Below are 27490 nucleotides of genomic sequence, written 5' to 3'. Positions count from 1 at the left end.
AGCTAATCAGGAGATTCTGAAGGGCATCAAGCCCCGGATTTTGGTCCCTTTACAACGGACGCCGGGTTGTTGGGTGGAGGAGTTGCCCTCCGTCTTATGGAGCATCAATACTACTCCTAACAGATCTACAGGCTTCACGCCTTTCTGCATGGTTTATGGAGCAGAAGCAGTCCTCCCCAGCGACATCCGTCACGACTCACCTCGCGTGGTGGCTTATGTTGAGACGGATAATGAACAGGCGCGCCAAGATGCTCTTGACTTGTTGGATGAACAGCGTGATGTGGCAGCAGCCCGGTCAGCGATTTACCAACAAGACCTGCTCTGTTATCATAGCCGCCGGGTCAAATCCCGGGTCTTCCAGGAAGGCGACCTTGTGCTCCGGCTCATCCAGGATCAAACAGATGCACACAAGTTATCCCCACCTTGGGAAGGGCCCTTTGTGGTCAGCAAGAACTTGCACAACGGGTCATATTACCTCATTGACATTCGGGAGCACAAAGATTCACGTAAGTCGGAGGAAGAGACCCGTCGGCCGTGGAACATAGCTCAGCTTCGGCCTTACTACACTTGAGCCACCGGCTCTCGTGGTGTACATATTTCTCTCAGCCATGTATATGTTATGATAAGCAATAAAGCAGGACCTCTGTCCTTTTTTCTCCTCCAAATATGCACGTGTTGTTTTTTACAAGATTACATGATGACTTAAAGGAGGATCCGGCTTATGATCTTATTCGAATCTAGCCGTAAGCAGTAATGTCACTTGGGGGCTTCCTGTTCAAACATGGGTCGTATTCGAACCAAAGAGAACATAGCTGTCGATACCCATTTGATTGGCAAAGTGCCGAGCTCATTGGGAGGTTACCTTTGGTCATATTTGAATCATACTTTAACCCCTCTGAGAACCGACGTGGATCGTATTCGAATCAGCGTCGTTAAACAATTTTAAAAAAAATCACTTGGGGGCTTCCTGTTCAAACATGGGTCGTATTCGAACAAAAGAGAACATAGCTGTCGGTACCCTCTTGATTGGCATCGCCACACCCACTGGGGGCTATATGATCGTATCCGAATCTTGGCTTAACCCCTTTGGGCCGGGTCTCTGGTCGTATTCGAACCGGAAGCCCCTAAGTTCTTCTGCTTTATCACAAGTTTACTCTGATTATGACAAGGTGTGCATGGCCGGGTCTCATTTTGTCGGCTTAACTTTGGTTTACAAGTGTTGGTTGAACATCATGGGTGTCATCAAGGCAAGTAAATCAGAGTTAAGGTACCAACCGTGCTACCCGGGTTATCTAAACCGGAGGTATGCTTACAGGCTGTTAAGTGTGTTATTACGGCTATGTTAAGGGCATAATTAAGGGCCAGTCTTTTTTGATTCATATTCCGGGTTATCTATCTCCAACACCTGATTCTCAGGGCGGTAAGCCGCCTCGAGACTTGTGATTTGCCTTTCTATGCAGGATATTTAAAGGCACCTCTTTGAGGGCAAGAAAAACAAAGGGATGATTATGACCCGGGGAAACATCAAAGAGACAACTTCAAAAACCCTTGGCATTCAATACGTGCACGATGGCACGGCAAAGATAAATTGTTGCGCCTACTCTATTACAAAATTCATCAAGTCTAACAAGGGTGGAGCATTGTTTGGTAAACCAACAGCCGAGTTACGATGCCCGTTGAGTGGAAGTCTCCGGCTCGTTCCTGTCCTCTCCTTCGGCTGATCCCAAGACCTGGAAGGTTGATGACTTCCAGTCGATGCTGCTGAGAGCCTCGAACTGAGCCTCTTCGTCAATTAACCCAGCCGGGTCAATCTCCGGGGCGAAGGTGTGCTGACGAGCCGGCGGGATCAAGTTGAGGGCTTCATAGCGAGGGGTTGGAATCCTCTGATTCTCCGCGTCATAACCCGGCTGGTATTTGGTTAGATCTGTGTCATTCCCGATGAGGGTGGCCACCAGGCGTATAGCCTTCACGCACGCCGTGAAGTCCTTCTGATCGAAAGTTGAGCCGTCTTCCTTCAGGCTCGGATAATCCAGGGCGATGTCTACCGGGTCTAGCTCCGACAGGAATGCCTTGGCCAGGCTCAGCGCGGCGATTGCTCCGGCTCTCGCGGAGGCCCGTCGCAGCTCTTGGATCCGCTGAGGCAGAACGGCGAGCCAGCGCAGGACTTCAGCCAGATGAGTTGGCACCTCGTTGGATAGGGCCACCACAGCTAAGGCACGCTGTGACCCGGTGTAGAGCTGTTCCACCAGGGTGTACACGGCCTTTAACTTGGTGACCACACTCTGGTTGAGGTTGGCACTCCTGGGACCTGTTTAACAGAATCAGATAAGCCGGTGACAAGGATGAATCATGACATATACAAACTTGATGAAAGCCGGTGAGGCGACTTACCGAAGATAGCGGCCACCATTTGGGAAACCTGGCGCTTTAGGCCGGAGAGCTCGGCGGTCTTCTCAGCGAGAGCCTTCTCCGCCTGTTCCGCCCGGGTCACCAGTGCGGCCTTCTCTTCGACCCAGGCTTTTCTCTCAGCATCAAACTCGGTCTTCAATTTTTCTTGAGTGGCGATGCTGGATACAAACTTGGCGTTTGCCTTCCGGGTCTCCATCTCCTGCATCTTCAGCCGGCTCTTGAGATCCGCGAGGTCCGCCTCTAGCTTCTTGCCCACAGCCTGTATAAATTTCCGGGTTATGAGAAGTTACTATGTAAGTCCCAAGCACTTTCCAAGCAAAGACACTTGGCACTTGGGGGCTAATGCATATTGAATGTATCTATCTACATACAGCCGGCTCAATTGAGTAAGCGGGAACCTAAGTCTACAACATATTCAAGCATAAGTCGTCGACTTGGGGGCTAGCATGACAAAGGTAACTATGCGGTAAGTAAGAAGACAGCAGAAGGATACCTCTGAGTTTTGCTGGATCTGGTTTACCATGGCGACCTCTGCGTCCTGGCTCTTGTGCACCAGGCTGATGTAGCCAGAGACGAGCTCTCCAAGGCTCAAGTTGGTGTAGTCGGAGAGGTCCAGGTTCACCCGGTGGTGCTGCAGCAACTCCCCCTTCGCGGAGCACTTGGCCAACACGGTCGGTCTCCCCAGCTCAACAAACTCCGTCCGGGTGATTACCACGTCCGGGTCGTCTGCTGGCAGAGCTGAGCCGGAGGCCTCCGAGTTAACCGAAGCTTCGGTCGTTGCCTTGGTAGTCGGGGCAGTGGCCTCAGGTGCCATGTCCATTGGAGTGGTGGCTTCGGGGGCGGAGGCAGCTGGCGGCTCTTGAGCCGTCACCTCCGGTTCAGGTAAGTCCGGCACTCCGGCTGACCTGGTCTTCTTTGCTCTTTTGGTGAGCTTTGCCTGGGCGCTGAAAGGACAGAAACATTCAGCACAAAAAGAATAAGTACAGACAAGTATAATGAGAGATGGTTGTCATTACCCGGGCGCGGTCTTGAAAGTCGGAAGACTCGACTCCATAGAGTCGCCCGAAGAAGGGGAGGTCTCCTGATAGTTGGAGTCAGAAGAATTAAGTGGCTGACGGATAACACCCGCCAACGGATGAAAAGGGTACAAGTGAGAAAAAACGTCAGTTCGACGCTTCCTTGTTGCGTCGGGTAACCCGGCGGAGAGATCGGTGTCCTTGTTGGTCCGGGTGTGACGCTGGCTTTCATGAACCTGTCGCTTCAAAATAAATTGAGGGTCTTGGTAAGCTAAAGGATGTGAAAAGCTTACTTTCCGGGTTACCCTTCGGACTTTCAGCTGTGGCAAGGGCTCCGAGTCGGAGGAAAGTGACATTACCTCTTCAACCACCGGGTTACTGGCGCCGGTGTCATCCTGTCAATAAGCAAGTGTTGATAAGGCGGACAGCAACAAACAACAAATATAGCAAGAATTTAAAGGTTTAAGGGTTACCTCTGACTCGGAGCTGTCGCTTAATTGCATCAGCTCCGAAGCAGCAGGTCTGCTTCCTTTTTTGCGAGGGGCGGCTTTCTTCGCCTTCCTGGCCTTCTTGGCCGCCTCATGGTCATATTTGACCCGCCAAAACTTATCATCAGCCTGAGAAATACAGTAATGAATTCTTAAAGCGGTTCAGATCAAGGTTATATGCAGAAGAAAGTGAAAGGTTAAAGTCAGCGGCTTACCGCTGGGGCTGGATTGGTCTTGCAGAAGGGGGCTAACCCGGTCCTTCCGCAGTCTGCCAGGCTCTCGTTTAAAAGAGCCTTGGTCTCCTCCTCTTCAACGTCTTCTGGAAGATCATTGCGGCTGTGCCTCTGAGGGTCATCCTTTCGCCCGGTGTACTCACACATTAAGCCGGGGCGGCGGCTCAATGGGATCACCCGCCATGAAATCCAGACCCGGACCAGGTCGATTCCGTTCAGACCGTTGCCAAGGAGGGCCTTGATTTTGTTGATAGTAGGAAGCAGAGGCTAGCACTCCGCTGGAGTCAGCTTGTCCGACAGCGGGTGAGTCGGCTCTAGACGTGTTGGGAGAAAGCCGGGCAGCGGGCTTTCATCAGCCGGGGACGTATCTTGGCAGTAGAACCAAGTCATATTCCAGTCCTTGGGGTGGATCGGCGGCTCTGCGTAAGGGAAAAGACAGTCGCTACGCCGCTGGATGGAGATGCCGCCTAACTCCAGACTTGGCCCGTTGGCGCACTCATTCTGGCGGTTTAAGTAAAACAGCTCTCTGAAGAGCAGCAGACTAGGCTCTTCTCCAAGGTACACTTCGCAAAAGACTTGGAAATTGCAGATGTTGGATACGGAGTTGGGTCCTATATCCTGAGGCCGCAAGTCGAAGAAGTTGAGCACGTCCCTGAAAAACTTTGAGCCGGGCGGTGCGAAGCCCCGGCTCATATGATCTGCGAAGATCACTACCTCCCCGTCCCTTGGCTGTGGTCTCTCTTCTGACGGGTCAGGGGCACGGTAGGACATAACTTCCTTCTTGGGCAGATATCCGGACTTAACAAAATTGGCTAGGGTCTCGTTGGTGACATTGGACCTCATCTAGTTGCAAGTGATGGGAGCCTTAGGAGGCATGGTGACAGTTGGCAGTCTATGACAAAAGGGAAAAATGTCCGGGTTAATTATAAGCCGGAGATCTACAGTTCAAACTAAGATGGCGGCTTATGAAGGGGACTAATGATATATACTCAGGTACAGTGGGTTATTTAAGCCGCAGGGGGCATTCAGAATGAGTTGGTTATCTACGGCCTTACTACAGTTAAGCCGGAGGGTTCTATGAAGCATGGTTTTCTTTAAACCGGAGAATTCGGCAGCGCGTGGTTTCTTTAACCCGGAATCGTAAGCCGCCAAGATTCAATGGTTGCAGTTTTTACTAAGTGTGGTAAAACAGGTTTCACATATTGCCGTAACTTTTTTGGATCAAAATGGTCGGTCCAAGGAAAATTTTCTAGACCTAAAATGCGGACGCAGGGGAGTTCTTGAGCTCGAAGGAGGTCTTATGCAGTAGAAAGAAGTGTGTTTTGTAGGTAAAATGAGTACTAAACAACTACTGCAGCAAGTCTATACAGATCTAAGATCAAACAAGGGCAGCAACTACGAGAACTGCTGAAGCTTGCGGACAATGGCGAAGAACACGGACGAACTATTTGAACCCTACCGCAGATCTGTTCTAGCAGGGCAGAAGAGACTCACCGGAGTTGGAGAAGAGCGGAGGTTGCCGCCGTTTATCTGGTCGGAGTCAGGGTGATGCAGTGGCCAAGTTGACGAAGACCAGGGGCGCGACGGCGGCGGCAGTAGCAGAGCTCGGGCAGAGGAGTGACGGCGCGAGGAGGAAGAAGAGAGCGTGAGAAGAGCCTGTCGGGCTGGCCTATTTATAAGGCAAGGTCATAAGTGGGCGCGAGATTCAAGGAGACCACGGCGTGGTTATCTCCCCCCACGACGCCTCGATTTTCGGAATGACAGTAAAAGCAAAGATCCGTTGCGGATCTGCCGGAGTAAAAAACGGACTTAATGGAGGATGACGTCACGGCGGATTATCCGGAGTCCAGAGGATGACGTCACTCCGGGTTATGGCCTTCACACGAATGGTAAGCCGGAGATTTTTTCTGTCGGAAGAATGGAAGATTGACATGAGCCGGCTCAAATCAATCTGGGGCCTAATGTTGAGGATATAGACCTTAGAGTCACCCGCCAGGGGGGGCCGGGTTACTCGCGTGGTCATTGCCAGAAGCCCGGAGCCAAGTTTGAAGACGATGGGCCGGAGATGGGCAAGACCCGGATATGGCTTAAGGCCCGTAGTTACAATCATTATTATGGTAGAACTTGTAGTGTAAGGCAAGTATAGTTGAGAGTCCGAGCCGGACACTCTTATGAGCCGACCGGGACTCTAAGGGCTGCTGGGCGTCAGCCTCCCTATATAAAGGGACGACCTGGCAGCTGTTGAAGGGCGACAACAATCTCATCGAGAGCCGGGCATAGCTGTTTAGCTCCCTGGTGATCGTAACCCTAATCAATACCACCTAAAACTGGACGTAGGCTTTTACCTTCACCGTAAGGGGCTGAACCAGTATAAACCCGCGCGTTCCTTGTCCCGCACAACCCCTTCAAGCTTCCTAGCTGCGATGGCTCCACGATTAAGTCCTAGCTCGAGGACATCTGCCGTGACAATTCCACGACAGTAATGCATGATCCCGTGGCTAACTCCTTAGTCACATTGAGCTCATTATGATGATGCATTACCGAGTGGGCCCAGAGATACCTCTCCGTCATACGGAGTGACAAATCCCAGTCTCGATCCGTGTCAACCCAACAGACACTTTCAGAGATACCTGTAGTATACCTTTATAGTCACCCAGTTACACCCAAAGCACTCCTACGGCATCCGGGAGTTACACGATCTCATGGTCTAAGGAAATGATACTTGACATTGGAAAAGCTCTAGCAAACGAACTACACGATCTTTGTGCTATGCTAAGGATTGGGTCTTGTCCATCACATCATTCTCCTAATGATGTGATCCCTTTATCAATGACATCCAATGTCCATAGTCAGGAAACCATGACTATCTGTTGATCAATGAGCCAGTCAACTAGAAGCTTACTAGGGACACGTTGTGGTCTATGTATTCACACATGTATTACAATTTCCGGATAACACAATTATAGCATGAACAATAGACAATTATCATGAACAAGGAAATATAATAATAACCATTTTATTATTGCCTCTAGGGCATATTTCCAATAGTCTCCCACTTGCACTAGAGTCAATAATCTAGTTACATTGTGATGAATCGAACACCCATAGAGTTCTGGTGTTGATCATGTTTTGCTCTAGGGAGAGGTTTAGTCAACGGATCTGCTACATTCAGGTCCGTATGTACTTTACAAATATCTATGTCTCCATTTTGAACACTTTCACGAATGGAGTTGAAGCGACGCTTGATATGCCTGGTCTTCCTGTGAAACCTGGGCTCCTTGGCAAGGGCAATAGCTCCAGTGTTGTCACAGAAGAGAGTCATCGGGCCCGATGCATTGGGAATCACCCCTAGGTCGGTAATGAACTCCTTCATCCAGATTGCTTCTTGCGCTGCCTCTGAGGCCGCCATGTACTCCACTTCAGATGTAGATCCCGCCACGATGCTTTGCTTGCAACTGCACCAGCTTACTGCCCCTTCATTCAAAATATACACGTATCCGGTTTGTGACTTAGAGTCATCCAGATCTGTGTCGAAGCTAGCATCGGCGTAACCCTTTACGACGAGCTCTTCGTCACCTCCATAAACGAGAAACATATCCTTAGTCCTCTTCAGGTACTTTAGGATATTCTTGACCGCTGTCCAGTGTTCCATGCCGGGATTACTTTGGTACCTTCCTACCAAACTTACGGCAAGGTTTACATCAGGTCTGGTACACAGAATGGCATACATAATAGACCCTATGGCCGAGGCATAGGGGATGACACTCATCTTTTCTCTATCTTCTGCCGTGGTCGGGCATTGAGCCGTGCTCAATTGCACACCGTGCAATACAGGCAAGAACCCCTTCTTGGACTGATCCATATTGAACTTCTTCAATATCTTGTCAAGGTACGTACTCTGTGAAAGACCAATGAGGCGTCTTGATCTATCTCTATAGATCTTGATGCCTAATATATAAGCAGCTTCTCCAAGGTCCTTCATTGAAAAACACTTATTCAAATAGGCCTTTATACTTTCCAAGAATTCTATATCATTTCCCATCAATAGTATGTCATCCACATATAATAAGAGAAATGCTACAGAGCTCCCACTCACTTTCTTGTAAACACAGGCTTCTTCGTAAGTCTGTGTAAACCCAAACGCTTTGATCATCTCATCAAATCGAATGTTCCAACTCCGAGATGCTTGCACCAGCCCATAGATGGAGCGCTGGAGCTTGCATACCCTGTTAGCATTCTTAGGATCGTCAAAACCTTCCGGCTGCATCATATACAATTCTTCCTTAAGAAAGCCGTTAAGGAATGCCGTTTTGACGTCCATCTGCCATATCTCATAATCATAGTATGCGGCAATTGCTAACATGATTCGGACGGACTTCAGCTTCGCTACAGGTGAGAAAGTCTCATCGTAGTCAACCCCTTGAACTTGTCGATAACCCTTAGCGACAAGTCGAGCCTTATAGATGGTCACATTACCATCCGCGTCTTTCTTCCTCTTAAAGATCCATTTATTTTATATGGCTCGCCGATCATCGGGCAAGTCAGTCAAAGTCCATACTTCGTTTTCATACATGGATCCTATCTCGGATTGCATGGCTTCAAGCCATTTGTTGGAATCTGGGCCCGCCATCGCTTCTTCATAGTTCGAAGGTTCACCGTTGTCTAACAACATGATTTCTAGGACAGGGTTGCCGTACCACTCTGGTGCGGAACGTGTCCTTGTGGACCTACGAGGTTCAGCAGTAACTTGATCCGAAGCTTCATGATCATCATCATTAACTTACTCCCCAGTCGGTGTAGGCACCACAGGAACATCTTCCCGCACTGCGCTACTTTCCGGTTCGGAAGTGGTGACTATCACCTCATCAAGTTCCAGTTTCCTCCCACTCACTTCTTTCGAGAGAAACTCTTTCTCTAGAAAGGACACGTTCTTGGCAACAAAGATTTTTCCTTCGGATCTGAGGTAGAAGGTATACCCAATGGTTTCCTTAGGGTATCCTATGAAGACGCATTTTTCCGACTTGGGTTCGAGCTTTTCAGGTTGAAGTTTCTTGACATAAGCATCGCATCCCCAAACTTTTAGAAACGACAGCTTAGGTTTCTTCCCAAACCATAATTCATACGGTGTCGTCTCAACGGATTTCGACGGAGCCCTATTTAAAGTGAATACGGCAGTCTCTAAAGCATAGCCCCAAAATGAGAGCGGTAGATCGGTAAGAGACATCATAGATCGCACCATACCCAATAGAGTGCGATTACGACGTTCGGACACACCATTTCGCTGAGGTATTCCAGGCGGCGTGAGTTGTGAAACGATTCCACATTTCCTTAAGTGCGTACCAAATTCGTGACTTAAATATTCTCCCCCACGATCTGATCGTAAGAACTTTATTTTCCTGTCACGTTGATTCTCAACCTCACTCTGAAATTCCTTGAACTTTTCAAAGGTCTCAGACTTGTGTTTCATTAGGTAGACATACCCATATCTACTTAAGTCATCAGTGAGAGTGAGAACATAACGATAGCCACCGCAAGCCTCAACACTCATTGAATCGCACACATCGGTATGTATGATTTCCAATAAGTTGGTTGCTCGCTCCATTGTTCCGGAGAACAGAGTCTTGGTCATCTTACCCATGAGGCATGGTTCGCACGTGTCAAATGATTCGTAATCAAGAGACTCCAAAAGTCCATCTGCATGGAGCTTCTTCATGTGTTTGACACCAATGTGACCAAGGCGGCAGTGCCACAAGTATGTGGGACTATCGTTATCAACTTTAAATCTTTTGATATTCACACTATGAATATGTGTAACATCACGTTCGAGATTCATTAAGAATAAACCATTGACCAGCGGGGCATGACCATAAAACATATCTCTCACATAAATAGAACAACCATTATTCTCGGATTTAAATGAGTAGCCATCTCGAATTAAACGAGATCAGATACAATGTTCATGCTCAAAGCTGGCACTAAATAATAATTATTGAGGTTTAAAACTAATCCCGTAGGTAAATGTAGAGGCAGCGTGCCGACGGCGATCACATCGACCTTGGAACCATTCCCGACGCGCATCGTCACCTCGTCCTTCGCCAGTCTCCGCTTATTCCGCAGCTCCTGTTTTGAGTTACAAATATGAGCAACCGCACAGGTATCAAATACCCAGGAGCTACTACGAGTACTGGTAAGGTACACATCAATTACCTGTATATCACATATACCTTTGGTGTTGCCGGCCTTCTTGTCCGCTAAGTATTTGGGGCAGTTCCGCTTCCAGTGACCACTTCCCTTGCAATAAAAGCACTCAGTCTCAGGCTTGGGTCCATTCTTTGACTTCTTCCCGGCAACTGGCTTACCGGGCGCGGCAACTCCCTTGCCGTCCTTCTTGAAGTTCTTCTTACCCTTGCCTTTCTTGAACTTAGTGGTTTTATTCACCATCAACACTTGATGTTCCTTTTTGATCTCCACCTCCGCTGATTTCAGCATTGAATATACCTCAGGAATGGTCTTTTCCATCCCCTGCATATTGAAGTTCATCACAAAGCTCTTGTAGCTCGGTGGAAGCGACTGAAGGACTCTGTCAATGACCGCGTCATCCGGGAGATTAACTCCCAGCTGAGACAAGCGGTTGTGCAACCCAGACATTTTGAGTATGTGCTCACTGACAGAACTGTTTTCCTCCATCTTACAACTGAAGAACTTGTCGGAGACTTCATATCTCTCGACCCGGGCATGAGCTTGGAAAACCATTTTCAGCTCTTCGAACATCTCATATGCTCCGTGTTTCTCGAAACGCTTTTGGAGCCCCGGTTCTAAGCTATAAAGCATGCCGCGCTGAACGAGGGAGTAATCATCAGCACGTGATTTCCAAGCGTTCATAACGTCTTGGTTCTCTGGGATGGGTGCTTCACCTAGCGGTGCTTCTAGGGCATAATCTTTCTTGGCAGCTATGAGGATGATCCTCAGGTTCCGGACCCAGTCCGTATAGTTGCTGCCATCATCTTTCATCTTGGTTTTCTCTAGGAATGCGTTGAAGTTGAGGGCAACGTGGGCCATTTGATCTACAAGACATATTGTAAAGATTTTAGACTAAGTTCATGATAATTAAGTTCATCTAATCAAATTATTCAATGAACTCCCACTCAGATAGACATCCCTCTAGTCATCTAAGTGAAACATGATCCCAGTTAACTAGGCCGTGTCCGATCATCAAGTGAGACGGACTAGTCAAGATCGGTGAACATCTTCATGTTGATCGTATATTCTATACGACTCATGCTCGACCTTTCGGTCTTCCGTGTTCTAAGGCTATGTCTGTACATGCTAGGCTCGTCAAGTCAACCTAAGTGTATTGTGTGTGTTCCGAGGCCCTGTCTGTACATGCTAGGCTCGTCAACACCCGTTGTATGCGAATGTTAGAATCTATCACACCCGATCATCACGTGGTGCTTCGAAACAACGAACCTTCGCAATGGTGCACAGTTAGGGGGAACACTTTCTTGAAATTATTATAAGGGATCATCTTACTTACTACCATCGTTCTAAGCAAATAAGATGTAATACATGATAAACATCACATGCAATCAAATAGTGACATGATATGGCCAATATCATTTTGCTCCTTTGATCTCCATCTTCGGGGCGCCATGATCATCTTCGTCACCGGCATGACACCATGATCTCCATCATCATGATCTCCATCATCGTGTCTTCATGAAGTTTTCACGCCAACGATTACTTCTACTTCTATGGCTAACGTGTTTAGCAATAAAGTAAAGTAATTTACATGGCGTTATTCAATGACACGCAGGTCATACAAAAAATAAAGACACCTCCTATGGCTCCTGCCGGTTGTCATACTCATCGACATGCAAGTCGTGATTCCTACTACAAGAACATGATCAATCTCATACATCACATATATCTCATTCATCACATCCTTTTGGCAATATCACATCACAAGGCACATGCTGCAAAAACAAGTTTGACGTCCTCTAATTGTTGTTGCAACTTTTTACGTGGCTTCTATAGGTTTCTAGCAAGAACGTTTCTTACCTACGTAAAACCACAACGTGATATGCCCATTTCTATTTACCCTTCATAAGGACCCTTTTCATCGAATCCGTTCCGACTAAAGTGGGAGAGACAGACACCCGCTAGCCACCTTATGCAACTAGTGCATGTCAGTCGGTGGAACCTGTCTCACGTAAGCGTACGTGTAAGGTCAGTCCGGGCTGCTTCATCCAACAATACCGCCGAAACAAGATAAGACTAGTAGTGGCAAGAAAAATTGACAACACCTACGCCCGCAACTGCTTTGTGTTCTACTCGTGCATAGTAACTACGCATAGGCCTGGCTCATGATGCCACTGTTGGAGATCGTTGCAGAATTTTAAAATTTTCTACGCATCACCAAGATCCCTCCATGGAGTTTACTAGCAACGAGAAGGAAGGTGTGCATCTACATACCCTTGTAGATCGCGAGCGGAAGCGTTCAAGTGAACGGGGTTGATGGAGTCGTACTCGTCGTGATCCAAATCACCGATGACCGAGCGCCGAACGGACGGCACCTCCGCATTCAACACACGTACGGAGCAGCGACATCTCCTCCTTCTTGATCCAGCAAGGGGGAAGGAGAGGTTGATGGAGTTCCAGCAGCACGACGGCGTGGTGGTGGATGTAGCGGGCATCCCGGCAGGGCTTCGCCAAGCACAAGCGGGAGGGAGAGGTGTCACGGGAGGGGGAGGGAGGCGCCAGGGGCTAGGCTACTGCTGCCCTCCCTCCCCCCCACTATATATAGGGCTTCTGGGGGGCCCCGGCCCCCTGGAGATCCCATCTGAGGGGGGGCGGCGGCCAAGGGGGGTGGCTTGCCCCCCAAGCCAAGTGGGGCGCCCCCCACCCCTAGGGTTTCCAACCCTAGGCGCAGGGGGAGGCCCAAGGGCGGCGCCCCAGCCCACTAGGGGCTGGTTCCCCTCCCACTTCAGCCCATGGGGCCCTCCGGGATAGGTGGCCCCACCCGGTGGACCCCCGGGACCCTTCCGGTGGTCCCGGTACAATACCGGTAACCCCCGAAACTTTCCCGATGACCGAAACTGGACTTCCTATATATAATTCTACACCTCCGGACCATTTCGGAACTCCTCGTGACGTCCAGGATCTCATCCGGGACTCCGAACAACTTTCGGGTTTCCGCATACTAATATCTCTACAACCCTAGCGTCACCGAACCTTAAGTGTGTAGACCCTACGGGTTCGGGAGACATGCAGACATGACCGAGACGACTCTCCGGTCAATAACCAACAGCGGGATCTGGATACCCATGTTGGCTCCCACATGTTCCACGATGATCTCATCGGATGAACCACGATGTCGAGGATTCAATCAATCTCGTATACAATTCCCTTTGTCAATCGGTACGTTACTTGCCCGAGATTCGATCGTCGGTATCCCAATACCTTGTTCAATCTCGTTACCGGCAAGTCACTTTACTCGTACCGTAATGCATGATCCCGTGGCTAACTCCTTAGTCACATTGAGCTCATTATGATGATGCATTACCGAGTGGGCCCAGAGATACCTCTCCGTCATATGGAGTGACAAATCCCAGTCTCGATCCGTGTTAACCCAACAGACACTTTCAGAGATACCTGTAGTGTACCTTTATAGTCACCCAGTTACGTTGTGACGTTTGGTACACCCAAAGCACTCCTACGGCATCCGGGAGTTACACGATCTCATGGTCTAAGGAAATGATACTTGACATTGGAAAAGCTCTAGCAAACGAACTACATGATCTTTGTGCTATGCTTAGGATTGGGTCTTGTCCATCGCATCATTCTCCTAATGATGTGATCCCGTTATCAATGACATCCAATGTCCATAGTCAGGAAACCATGACTATTTGTTGATCAACGAGCCAGTCAACTAGAGGCTTACTAGGGACACGTTGTGGTCTATGTATTCACACATGTATTACGATTTCCGGATAACACAATTATAGCATGAACAATAGACAATTATCATGAACAGGGAAATATAATAATAACCATTTTATTATTGCCTCTAGGGCATATTTCCAACAAGTACGAGAGTGTTGTCCTTCTCTTGGTCCACTTCTCATAAGGAGTGATCTCGTTATCCTTTGTCGGAACTTTATTCAGGACATGACATGATGTCATTATAGCCTCCCCCACCATGCCTTGGATAAACCCGACGTATCTAACATGGTGTTAACCAAATCAGTTAGAGTACGGTTTTTCCGCTCGGCAACCCCGTTTGACTGGGGTGAGTAGGGAGGCGTCCTCTCGTGAATAATACCGTGTTCCGCACAAAAGGCATCAAACTCTTTCGAGAAGTACTCTCCACCATGATCTGACCGGACTCGTTTAATTTTCTTTTCAAGTTGATTCTCAACTTCTGCCTTATAGATTTTGAAGTAGTGTAGAGCCTCATCTTTAGTATTTAACAGATACACATAGCAGTATCTAGTGGAATCATCTATCAAAGTCATGAAATATTTCTTTCCACCTTTAGTCAACACACCATTCATCTCACAAAGATCAGAATGTATGAGTTCCAGTGGCGCCAAGTGTCTCTCCTCTGCTGCCTTGTGAGGCTTGCGAGGTTGCTTAGATTGCACACACGAATGGCACTTAGAACCTTTGGCTAAAGTGAAACTCGGGATTAAATTTGATTTTGCTAGCCACGTCATAACGCCGAAACTAACGTGACAAAGACGTGAATGCCAGACTTCAGATTCATTAACACTCAAATGAATATTGTTCACGACTTTATTACATAGATCTGCAAGAGAAAGGCGGAACATGCCCCCGCATTCATAACCCTTTCCAACAAATAGTCCATATTTCGTAACAACTAATTTATTAGACTCGAATACCAACTTAAACCCTTCTCTACATAGAAGGGAGCCACTAACGAGGTTCTTCTTGATGGCGGGGACATGCTGCACGTTCTTCAACTGCACGATCCTTCCCGAAGTAAACTTCAGATCGACCGTGCCAACACCAAGAACAGAAGCACTCGCGTCATTCCCCATCAGTACGGACCCGTGACCTGTGGCCTGGTAAGAAGAAAACAATAAATGTCAGCACACACATGAACACCTGCACCTGTGTCGACCCACCAATCGGTGGAGGGCCAAACCGAAAATACAGCAAATAAATTACCGTACCCAGATGCACCACTCTCATTGTTGCTCACAATCATATTGACAGACTTGGAGTCCTGCCCTGGCTTCTTGTACTTGTTTGGGCACTTGTTGGCCCAATGTTCAATCGAACCACAAGTAAAGCAACCCTCATCCTTGTTGTTCTTCTTGAAGGTCTTCTTACCCTTTTTCTTAAAGTCGGCACTCTGTTGGACACCGTTCTTTCCCTTGGACTTGCGGGGACATATTTCAACAATCGCTGTGAGGACATCTTGTACTGCAGCTTGAGCACCTTGAACCCATCATGCACGGCGATGAAGTGGCGGGCGGGGTTGTACATGAAGGGCGTGTCGATGGCGGTTCGGTCTAAGCCGGTGGAACGGCCTATCTCTGGTGTCCCTCTAGTCGAATGGCAGGTTCCACCTGCCTTTGAAGTATATGGTGTTGGTGAGCACGACGTCGGCCGAGTCAATGGTTTCTGCAGAGACGACGTCCTTGATGAGGTTCCTGGTGACCTCGGCGACCCAGGCGTTGATGTGTTGCGCCGCCGCCACCGCGTTCTCCCTGATATCCAAGGTCTCCGCCTGTGCTCTGTACGTGCCGATGACGGCCTCGCGGTAAGCCGGCTTCAGCGGACGCCTTTTGTCGTTCCACACCCCGCACGCGGACGCGACGCTCGTCCCGCCGGATCTCGACCGGTCCTGGAGCGCGTCGTCGGCCATGCGCGAGATGGACACCTCCAGCTCCTCGCGGGAGAGCGCCCCGAGGAGGCGCAGGACCTCGTCCAGGGTGCCTGCCCGGGCGCCGGGCGCCAGGAGCGCGACGGCGACGTAGATGGACAGCGGCGAGAAGACGAGCTTGGTGCTAGGGTTTGCATCGGCCAGGCACTTGGTGAGGCGGGTGGCGAGGTCCGCCAGGCCAGAGCCGGACTGCCGCGACTTGTTGTTGCTCCGCCAGGCCATCATCGCGGTCGCGGGATCCATCAAAGCCGCGCACACAAGAGATCGTTCGTGGAGACCTTTTCTTTGCCTGATCTGATCTGATATTGATCGTTGGTTTTTTTTTTTGAGGGCAAGATATTGATCGTTGGTGGAGATGCCGGTATATACGAGATCAATACAACGTCGGTTTTTTTAGACAACCTCATGAAACTTTTTATTAATCCGTCACAATGTTTACAGGGATGGAAGAAAGATCTCCAGGATGACCTAACCAGACATGGCGGCCACCCCCGGGAGATATAGCATGCTTCGCTAGGTTGTGAGCCTCAAATTTTGAACTCCTAAATTCATGAACTATTTTACAAAGCTGAAAACTAGCAGAATGTTCTATGATTTCATGTATCACCGCAACATATGAAGCTGAAGTACCTCTCTGTATATCTTCTACCACCATCTTGCAATCGGAGCCCACATGAATGCTTTGAACGTATAACTCCTCCGCGCAGAGCTAGTGCTTCCCTTATGGCCAGGGATTCGAGTGTTTGAGGATCATTTATTTGCCGGAAACCAACGACCGAAGCTTCAAGAAATATGCCACTTTGGTCCCTACACACAGCTGCAACCGCACCATACGTGCCTCCTCTCGACAGCGCTGCATCCACATTAACTTTGGCACTCCCTTGGACCGGAGGTAGCCAGCGTTTTGGTCTCGGCACAGACGCAGTGACCGGCCTTGGTCACCTCTTATTGATCTGCTGCAGTTCTGACAAGTAACTCATGATGAAGCCGTTCGTGGAGTATGGAGACAGGAAAAATGTCTTCATAGATTGCCTTCCTCCTTGCACTCCATATCGCCCATGCTGTTACCACAAGGCGAGTGAATTCTTCATACTGTAGCATATCGTGTAGAGCAAACAGCCACTGCTTCGGATTATCATGCTGGCAGCTTATCACCTTTTCAATAAAGTCATCGGGAGCTAAAGCCCAGATGCTCCTCGACATCGAGCAATTCAACAGTGCATGTCTCCATGTGTCTGTGGCTCCGCATAAGTGGCATGTATTTTCGTCGGCCATGTTTCGGTGGTGGAGGACCTCACCTGTAGGCATCGACTGCCTGGCTAGACGCCAAACGAACATCCGCAGCTTCGAGAGTACTCCATTGCTTACTTTCCTGTAAATTTGAAGTACCTTCTTCCTCATGAAGCCATCCTTCCCTGCTGATCTTCGTTCTTAGTATCATACGGTAAGCCGAACGCACCGTGAAAACACCCCGTCTCTCTTCATGCCATGCCCAAAAATCTGTTATGTTCCTCGTGCACAATGGTATCTTGAGGATCTCTGCAGCATCAAAAGGAGTAAAGACAGACCGTACCAGGTCTTCTCTCCATTGAGCCGAAGTAGCATCAATCAGGCCCGACACTCTTTCTGGCAGATTAGGAACAAGTGAAGTGACAGCCTTTAACACCTTTGCACTCAGTGAGGTCTCATCCCATCAGCCGCCATGCTTGTCTAGCCAAGAGTGCTAGATTGAAGATCTCCAAATCACGAAAACCAAGACCCCCCCAAATGCTTAGGCCTGGTCATCATATCCCATGCAACCCAGCTAGGTTTCCTTTTACCTTGTTTGCTTCCCCACCAGAATTGGCAAATTATGGATGTGATACTGTCACACAAACCCTTTGGTAGACGAAAACAAGACATTGAAAAAACAGGGATCGCTTGTGCAACTGCCTTAATTAAAACTTCCTTTCCGGCCGCCGATTTCTCCATCCAACCTTTGATCCTTTCCCATACTCGGTCTCGCAAATACTTGAAAGTGCCATTCTTCGACTGGCCTACATCAGTTGGAATACCCAGATAACGTTCATTTAATGATTCATTTTGGACGTTTAAGGAATTCTTCACCTCTTCCTTTGTAGAATCTGGACATCCTTTGCTAAAGAAAATGGAAGACTTCTCATGATTTATCCTTTGTCCCGAAGCTCTGCAATAAATATCAAGCAGGTTTGACACTTCCTCTGACCCCTCCACATTAGCCTTAAAAAGCAGCAGGCTGTCATCTGCAAATAAAAGGTGGTTAATGGTGGGCGCCGTTGGAGCCACCTTAATACCTACGAATGATGACCGAGAACTGGATTTCAGGAGGCACGAAAGGCCCTCTGCTGCAATTAGGAATAAGTAGGGGGAGATTGGGTCTCCCTGCCGGATACCTCTTGTAGGTATAAATGAATCAAGTTTCCCTCCATTAAAGAGAACAGAAAAGGATACTGATGAGACCATCCCCATTATTGTGTCAATCCACTGTTGAGAGAAACCCAATTTGGCCATGATACCTTTCAAATATGGCCACTCCAATTTGTCATAGGCTTTCATCATGTCCAATTTCAGAGCACAAAAGCTATTAGATCGTGACCGTGTCCTCTTCATAAAGTGCAGACATTCATAAGCACATATGATGTTATCTGTGATTAGTCTCCCAGGCATGAAAGCAGATTGTTCCTCAGATAAAATATCAGGCAAAATAATTTTGAGTCTGTTGGCAACTACTTTGGATGCAATCCTGTAGAGCACGTTGCAAAGACTGATGGGTCTAAATTGAGACAACTGAGAAGGACTCATTACCTTTGGAATTAGGACCAACACCGTGTCATTAATGCCTTCCGGGCTTTCCTCCCCTCGCACTATTTTCAAAACAATTCTTGTAACATCATCACCACAAAATATCCCAGTTGCGCTGATAAAAATGAGCAGGAAATCCGTCTAGGCCAGGTGCTTTCGTTGGAAACATTTGGAATAATGCTGCCTTAACCTCATCAGACGTGTATTCGGCATTAAGGTGCGCATTCATTTCCTCTGTTACTTTCCTGGGCACATGATCTAGCACCGCATCCATATTTTCAACTCCCTCCGAAGAGTACAAAGTTTGATAGAAACTATTAGCCATTGCCTTTAACTCATCAGGGTCAACAACGATCGCCCCCAAGGAATTTTGCGGTGCCTTAATCATATTCTTCTTTCGCCGCAGGCTAGCCCGGAGATGAAAAAACCTGGTATTCTTATCGCCCGCGGACAGCCACTGGATCCTTGCTCGCTGACGCCACATTAATTCCTCTCTATGGTACATCTCAATTAGGCGCTCGTTGATCTTGAGTTCCATGTGTGATGGACCAGTTCTAAGCGGGTCCCCCCGCAGCTGATCCAGCTGTTTTTTCAAGAGCTTAATCTCCTTTTTTACATTACCAAAAGTATCATTGCTCCATCTGCTTAGACCTGCCGCCAAGTTCCGGAGCTTGTTCTTCATGTCCTCAACTGTCAGGCAAGGCTCCGCTGCATCCCATCCATCAACTAGAGCATCATGGAGCCCCTCATGTGTCTCCCACATTACTTCATAACGAAACTCCGGTTTTGTGTTGCTTTTTCATTCGTCCCATATCAAACAACAGTGCCGAGTGGTCTGAAGAAGCAGCTACCTCATGGGTGACAGCTGCTAGTGGAAACCTTGCCATCCAATCCGTGCTGACCAGCGCCCTGTCCAGTCTGCATTGTGTGTATGTACCTCCGGTGACCTTCTTCTCGAAAGTCCAAAAACGGCCAGTATAGCCCAAGTCTAGTAATATGCAAACATCAATTGTATCTCTAAATGCCTGGATTTGTGCATTGCTGCGTTGACCAACTCCCTCGTGCTCTTCCGGACGAAAAACGTCATTAAAAACACCAAGACAAAGCCAGGGTAAGCTGCTTGTTGTACTGATGTTTTTCAAAATTGTCCATGTTTGGTGTCGTAAGTGCGTCTGCGCCTCGCCATAAACACAGGTTAGTCTCCACTTATCCTCACCCTGCTCCTCTACAGATACATCAAGGTGGTAAACAGAGTAACCAAGAATTTCAACTTTTATTTCATTGTTCCAAAACAAACCGATACCACCACTCCTACCTTGACTATCAACTGCATAAGCATTATCAAAACCAATAGAACTAGCTAAAGCTTCTACCCTAGATCCTTCAATCTGTGTCTCCACAATACAAAGTAGGGTAGGGGAAAACTTCCTCGCAAATTCGCGAAGTTCTCGGGCTGCCGCGGGTTTGCCCGCTCCACGGTAGTTCAAGCAAAGGGCACGCATTGGGCCCGGCGGCGCTCCTCGAAGGAGCCCGCCAAACTCTTCACTGCCGTAACCTGTCCATCACTGCCATCATCTTCCTTTCGGATCCTCTTGGGTTCTCTGTGTGTGTGTGTGGGGGGGGGGATGGACAAGGAAGTGCCCATCGGCACGATTGCTAGCTTATCTACATCATCACCTTTTGTGTTGTTGTGCACATTACCCTCCAGCGGCAGCCCAGCCAACCTCTTCCTCGTGAGATCATCCATATCAGCATCTTTGCCATTGTCGTCAACTACCATGTCATCCTCTCTCCTTCCCTTCTCCTAATAAGCTAGGAAGTTGTTCATGTCGGCCTCGCGGAGGTTGCCTGATCGTCCCCCTGTCCGGCCTCCCCTACGGCCACCTCTCCTACCTCGGCCCTCTCCAGGACCCTGGCTCACGCGCATGGCCCAGCTAGCTCGTAAATCTTTGAAGACTAGAGCCGAAGGGGGATGAATCCCAGTACCGTGTTCCTTATATAGATGACCCAACATACCACACACGGCGCACCAATCAGGCAGCTTCTCATACTTTACCCTATAGATCTGTCTCCCCCCCTCTGATCATAGATACAGCGTTCTTCAGGGGTTTAAACACATTCAGCCGAATCCACACCCTATGGAAATTCCCAACAAAATCATGAGACGGTTGTTCTGTGAATAGCACTTCCCCCACCTTTGCAGCTAGTGGAGTAACCAAATGAGCAAACAGATCAGGAACATCATGTATCTGGATCCATATGTCAATCGTCTCCAGCTTGATGGATGAAGGTTTTGAGACCCCATCATAAGCCGCAAGAAGCACTGCATCCCTCGGAAATTCCAAGGTCCCTCATGCATAACTCTCTCCCAATCTCCTAAACAGGACAGTTGAACTGAGTACAGATTATCTTCCAAGGGCTTAAACTTGGCCTCCTGAGCTATATTCCATGCTGACCGCATGTTTGGGAGATTGGACAATTTGCCCCACTTTAGTTGCGCATTAGATGATTTGCCCCAGTTTACATGGGATTAGATCATTTGCCCCACTTTTCATTTTTCTTTTGATGATTTGCCCTTTTCAATTACTGAAATCATTTTCGAATTTCTATCCCTTTTTTCCCCATGCGAAAAGACACAGTTGCCCCTGTGGCTAATTTACAATTTGGTACTGTACAGATCTTTTCTCTTTACAAGGCCACGTCCAACCGAAGCAACTAATTAACAGGGAACAAATCGTATCTACTTTCTTTACATGGCTCTACCCAACGGAACCAGCTACTCACAAATCATAGATTGATTCTGTTGCTTGTGACGTCAGGTTCATGGCTAGTGGAGAGGCGGATCCACCGCCGGCCACGAAGCCATCAACTCCAATGACCCCCGGACAGCGAAGCTTCACACAGATGGCCGCTGAGACGATTCCACCTACTGTCGAACAGGGAGGCGACTCTTGCGTCCATGGATCACCACGATCTACTCCAGATTGGTCAGTATATGATTTCCCCTCCCTCCCACCCCACCCCAAACACACACAGTGCCACAAGCAGGGTTAGAACCTCTTGCCATGCGTCCTCGCTAGGCCGCCCCTAACGCTGCTACACTTGTAGTAACCCCTGCAACTGCAAGACAATGATGGACATATGATTATCAGGATTCAAGAGTATAAACTTCTAAAATTATCCAAATCTTTAATCCATGTGGATGAATACCTCTAGGAGGATCTTAGTTCTACTGGAAAATGAAAAGTTAAACCATTTCTTACTTGTTTCCTAACATAACAGAATGGAAGTCAGGATGTCGGCGACCTTTTTTTTACTGATTGCAGACTTTGATAGACTTCCTTATCCTTAGCTTCCTGCAGTTGCATACATGTAGCATACTTTTAATAGTTGGTAACTAATTAGATGATGCCCTTATGTCCCCTTCATAACTAAAAACCTTTATTTATTTTCCAAGTAGGTCTCGGCGGGTGGCTAGTAATGATTCATATGTATCAACTATGGTAGGAAGTGTTGATTGGTCCCAGATTGAGATAGCACCAATGAATGATGACGAAATTGATGTTCCTATAACAGAAGAGAACTTGTGCTCGGTGCTTGGCATCAATGACGAACCTGAGCATCGGAAAATTGTATCTGAAGCAGCCATGAAAGCCTCCATTGGAGATGTTGATGCATGTGTGGCTGATATTGATGAGGATTTACTTGCTGGTGCGGCTCTTCCTGTGCCTGACCATATGCCTGAAGAGGATCACTTTTGGTATGATAAGGAACATCCTGTGATAGAGGAAGGATCTTTGTTTCGTTCAACGAACGAGTTTAGGATGCTCATCAGAACATTTGCTATTAGAGGCAAGTTTGACATCAAGATCAAGGATAGTGACACTACTAGATTTTTGGGTCACTGTAAAGGAAATGCATGTCCTTGGAGAATAACTACTAGGACAACAGAAGATGGAAAAACAGTCAGGGTACAAACTTATCTAACATGAATAGTTTTTTATGTTGAAAATATCTTTTATAAATTACTTGCAACTGATGGTTTGTATTGTGTTTTCTGCAGGTTAACAAGATAGTAAAGCCTCATAAGTGTTCATCAACCGCTGCAGTGACAACAAGCATGGCAGACCAAGCATGGGTGGCAGAAAAGGCAATGGGGTATATTCAAACTGAACCAAACATTGGTGCCAGCGAGCTCCGAAAAAAGCTACAAGCCGAGTACAAATGTACTATTGGGTATCATACTGTTAACAAGGGAAAAGAAAGGGCCAAGAATAGTTTATATGGGACCTGGGGAAAAAGCTTTCAGTCGTTATTGAACTTCAAAGCTGAGATTGATAAAAGATCTCCCGGTAGCATTGTCGAGGTTGATGTCAAGAGGGAAAGAGGTGAAGTGCATTTTCGCAGATTTTTTATGGCACTTAAGCCGTGCATTGATGGCTTCTTGGCTGGTTGTAGACCATATGTCAGTGTAGACTCCACATTTTTGACTAGAAAGTGGAATGGTCAATTAGAAGCATGTACAACACTAGATGGACAAAATTGGATGTTTCCTTTAGCATTTGGTTTCTTTGCTACGGAGACCGAGGATAACTGGATTTGGTTTATGCAACAACTGCATAGGGCAATAGGACATCTTCAAACTCTAGCTATTTGTACTGATGCATGCAAAGGGTTAGAGAATGCAGTTAAAATTGTGTTTCCTCAAGCTGAGCAAAGGGAATGCTTTAGGCATCTAATGGCAAACTTCAAAAAAAAGTTTCATGGAGATGTTTTTGGTCGCATGTGGCCAGCAGCCAAGGCTTATCGTCTGGAAACATTTAACTATCATATGGCCAAGATATTTGAAGTTGAACCTGCAGTGAGTGTCTACTTGTGTACCTATCATAACTTAAAGTGGATGAGATGCGACTTCAACACAGAAATAAAATGTGATTACATTCACAATAATCTAGCCGAGTGCTTCAATAGCTGGATCAAAGGAACAAAAGAGCTGCCCATGGATGAGCTAGCCGATGCAATAAGAGAGAAAATTATGATACTTGTTTATAGAAGGAGAAGGATTGGGGAAATGCTTCAGGGAGAGATATTGCCTGCCATCATTCAACAAATAAATAATAGAACTAGGCAACTTGACCATTTGGTTGTTGGAAGATCAACGGGAGAAAGTTGTGAGGTGAAGGACACTCGCAAAAATAATCTTAGGCATGTTGTGAAGATAGGCAGCCGTGAGTGCACTTGCCTAGAATGGCAACACACTGGAAAGCCCTGTGAGCATGCACTTGCATTCCTTATAGAGACGGCAGATGTAAATTTTCATCCATATGTACATGAGTACTACTCCGTGAGTAGGTTCCCGGCTGCCTATGCTGGAGAGATTGAACCAATCATAGACAAGTCTCAATGGCCTCATGTTAATATAGATTTCGAAATGGTGCCACCGGTTTTAAAGAGTTCTGTTGGGAGACGGAGGAAGCAGAGAATCAAAAGTTGCCTTGAAGAAGGTGGTGGTGGTGGCAGCAAACGGAAGAAAAAAGATGATAATGGCAAAACAAATAGCCAAGAAGGAGGTGAGAAAGAGAAGGAAAAAGAAAAGAAGAGATTTGGCAGTAAAAATAGGTGCAAAGAATGTGGGATATTGGGGCACAGGAAAGCAATTTGAGAACAAAATGAAGCTAAAAAGAGGTAACCCATGCACTAGTATCTCGTCTATATTAGTATCAAATTAGAAATATTATACCATTGGTAACATCCGGTGTGATTGAACTTTCTAGTGACGTGTCTGCGCATGAGCTCGCTCCAGTTGTTGTTGCGACACCTACACGCACAACAACAATAACACTGCCTCCCAGCCTTCATAACAGCCCTGGGCCTATCACAAGGAGGTAATTATTATATCTGTCATATGAACATTTGATTCATGCAAAAGAAAAATCTTACTTTTATAACATTGGTGTGTAAACATGCAGGAGGCTTGCTATGGCCATAGCTGGAGACGATGCATCACAGCCATGTGGGACAACTATTGATTCTGTAGCATCACCTACTTCTCACTTCCCTTCACGCTCTACAACATGCAAGAAAAAGTTGACCCCAAAGAGGAAGAAGCTCTAATCTTAGTGCATTGAATTGCTATTTTAAATTCTGAGATGTGTTGAAATTTGTCAATTTCAGACAAATTTCAAAGATATTTTTTGCTTGATGTAAACTCGGATTAATTTATCATTTCATTTGAACCGAGCAACCTTTTTGTGGCATCAGTTTGTGATTTCGGTGTGATCTATTCTCTCAATTCCATGTGCTAAGTGAACATATGTTGTCGGTCTATTTTGTTTTATCTATGAAGCTGCTATATGCTGCCAATTTCCAACAAAGTGCATATGCCAGGATGCACATCATATATATAGATCTCTCACCTGTGACTAAAGGAGATCCAACAATAGATGAAGCATATATTTTCAGTGTGATACAATTAAAGTCTGAAGCATCTGGAGGAGATAACTGAACGAAGTATTTTATACAATGTACCCAGCTCCATGATTGAAGTAGTACCAGCTGCTAGGGTAATTAGTACTATCAACACTGTCGTCCAACCATGGCTATTACCGGCAACGCAATGAGCTCAGACACAAAAAAAATTGTAAATCCATGAATCACTAGAAGAACTTAGTTTTTACCAGCAACGAGCGCACCTTCTGCAGCTCCGAGTTGCAGCGGGAGCCCCGGGTACCCGCCGGTCCGCCGAGCTGCAGCGGGATTCACCGCGGTGGACCGCCGAGCTGCAACGGGAGCCGCCTCCCAGGGCCGAGGAGCTGCAGCGGGAGCCGCCTCGCCGGGCCGACGACCTGCAGTGGGAGCTGCCGCGCCGGGCCGCCGAGCTGCCGAGCTGCAGCGGGAGCCGCCTCGCCGGGCCGAGGAGCTGCAGCTGGAGCCACCGTGCACCGGGCCGACGATCTGCAGCGGGAGCTGCTGCGCGGGGCCGCTGCTGCCAAGATGGGGGTCAAGGTGCCGTCGTCGGCCTCCTCCATTAGCTTCCTGTGGTATGATTATTGGGGAATGAAGAACAGGGGAAAGGTGTTGAACTAGAGAATAGTGGGGTCCCGAGAATAGTGAGCTCGTCGATGGAACTAGGACCAGTCCAAAAGCAGAGAAGATTATAGAAGAATTGTAAATTAGCCACAGGGGCAATTGTGTCTTTACGCATGGGAAAAAGGGATAGAAATTCGAAAATGATTTCAGTAATTGAAAAGGGCAAATCATCAAAAGAAAAATGAAAAGTGGGGCAAATGATCTAATCCATGTAAACTGGGGCAAATCATCTAATGTCCAAGTAAAGTGGGGCAAATTGTCCAATCTCCCGGGTGTAGGGGGCTGAACTTAACTAAAGCCACACCTGGAAGCCTCGAAGGCTCACAAACCTGCAACAACCAGGGGACTGTCGGTGGGCGCGGACAGCGAGGCTAAGCAGAATGAGAGGAGGAGTTGCTGGGAGTGCTGGGGAATAAGAGAAGAGGGTCAGAGCGAGTGGGATCAAATCTAACACATAGTCAAAGTGACCAAGTGAAGATGATTTACCTTGCTCGTCGCCGACACCTGAATCAACTACCGAGGTGAAAACGAGCGGCTCATCTTGGAGAGGTGGTCGGCGGGCGTTGATGCGAGCTCCTGCTCCTGGACGACGACGGGCGCCATCAGGCCATGCAGGTATGACGCAGCGGCGCGGTGCTCGCTGGCCGGGCGCGGTTGGCTGCTCCCCCTCCTCGCGTCCAAACGCGACTACTGCTCTCCCTCTCCTTGGACAGATCTAGCAGATCGACGGAGCCGACGGGGTTCTTTCGGATGACGCGCGCCATGGGCGAGGACGACGACGGCGTCCAAGCCCTTCCTCTAGTAGCCAGCGCGGCAAAGTCGGAGAATTTGGGATGGGAGGAGACGGCGGCGTGGACTACTGGGTTTGGGATGGGAGGAGACGACGGCTGCCTTTCTGGGGAAGTTTCCTTTCTCTCTATTTTTCACCGAGGGAGGTGTTACCTGGGGAAGTTTCTCGCGTGAGATTTTTCTATCGCCTCGCCACAGTAAAAGTGATGACCTGGATAGCCCCAACGTCCGCCTAGACATTCGCTCTTGGAGGGTGTAATCGGCGGCCGAACCATCTTTTTCAGGCTGATTCCTGGCCAGCCTCGAGCCGGGTTCGGACTCCTAGCTTGGCTCACTGGGGGACCGAGCGCTCCTGCTCCTAGGGCGCTACATGCAGCCGCCTTTGAGTCTATAACTTTGACACGTGTTTTAAAATTACGTCTCGCTCTGATATCAATTATTGGCCCAGACCTGACGTCGTGTACTTTCCAAAGACGACGATGATCAACGGCGAGAAAGATCACAACAACAAAGCAACGCGGTTGAACTTGGTTCCTGCCCCAAGTCGGCTTAGACGTGCACGTTCCAAGCTAGCACCGCTAGTTTTTTTTTTTTGAAATTCTAGCACCACTAGTTGGACGTGTACTATTTGCTACTAGCAGAAGCTAGCTAGCAACCTGATCGAGTCACGATTCATCGATTCCGGCCGATACTCAACACACACGCACACGAAGCCGGCGTATTGCCACAGGCACG

The 27490-nt window shown here is 47.9% G+C and overlaps 1 long non-coding RNA gene and 1 pseudogene across 3 annotated transcripts; both read right to left on the bottom strand.

Annotated features, from left to right (window-relative positions):
- The window catches only part of LOC123076544 (putative serpin-Z8), a 62494-nt pseudogene extending 46195 nt beyond the window's left edge, over positions 1 to 16299 (bottom strand).
- A 5224-nt stretch (positions 16300 to 21523) lies between these two features.
- LOC123080571 (uncharacterized) lies at positions 21524 to 27490 on the bottom strand. Of its 3 annotated transcripts, none has more exons than XR_006438485.1 (5): positions 26453 to 27490; positions 24818 to 26371; positions 24618 to 24749; positions 22141 to 22233; positions 21524 to 21997 (listed from the first exon to the last, which is right to left on the bottom strand). It is a non-coding gene; the product is annotated as an uncharacterized lncRNA (long non-coding RNA). The 3 variants fall into 3 exon arrangements; XR_006438486.1 differs by having other exon boundaries at positions 24618 to 24944; positions 25555 to 26371; positions 26453 to 27489; XR_006438484.1 differs by having other exon boundaries at positions 24618 to 26371.

Source organism: Triticum aestivum, chromosome 3D (assembly GCF_018294505.1).
Source record: "Triticum aestivum cultivar Chinese Spring chromosome 3D, IWGSC CS RefSeq v2.1, whole genome shotgun sequence".
Classification (NCBI taxonomy): domain Eukaryota; kingdom Viridiplantae; phylum Streptophyta; class Magnoliopsida; order Poales; family Poaceae; genus Triticum; species Triticum aestivum.
This window is presented reverse-complemented; position numbering and strand designations above follow the sequence as displayed.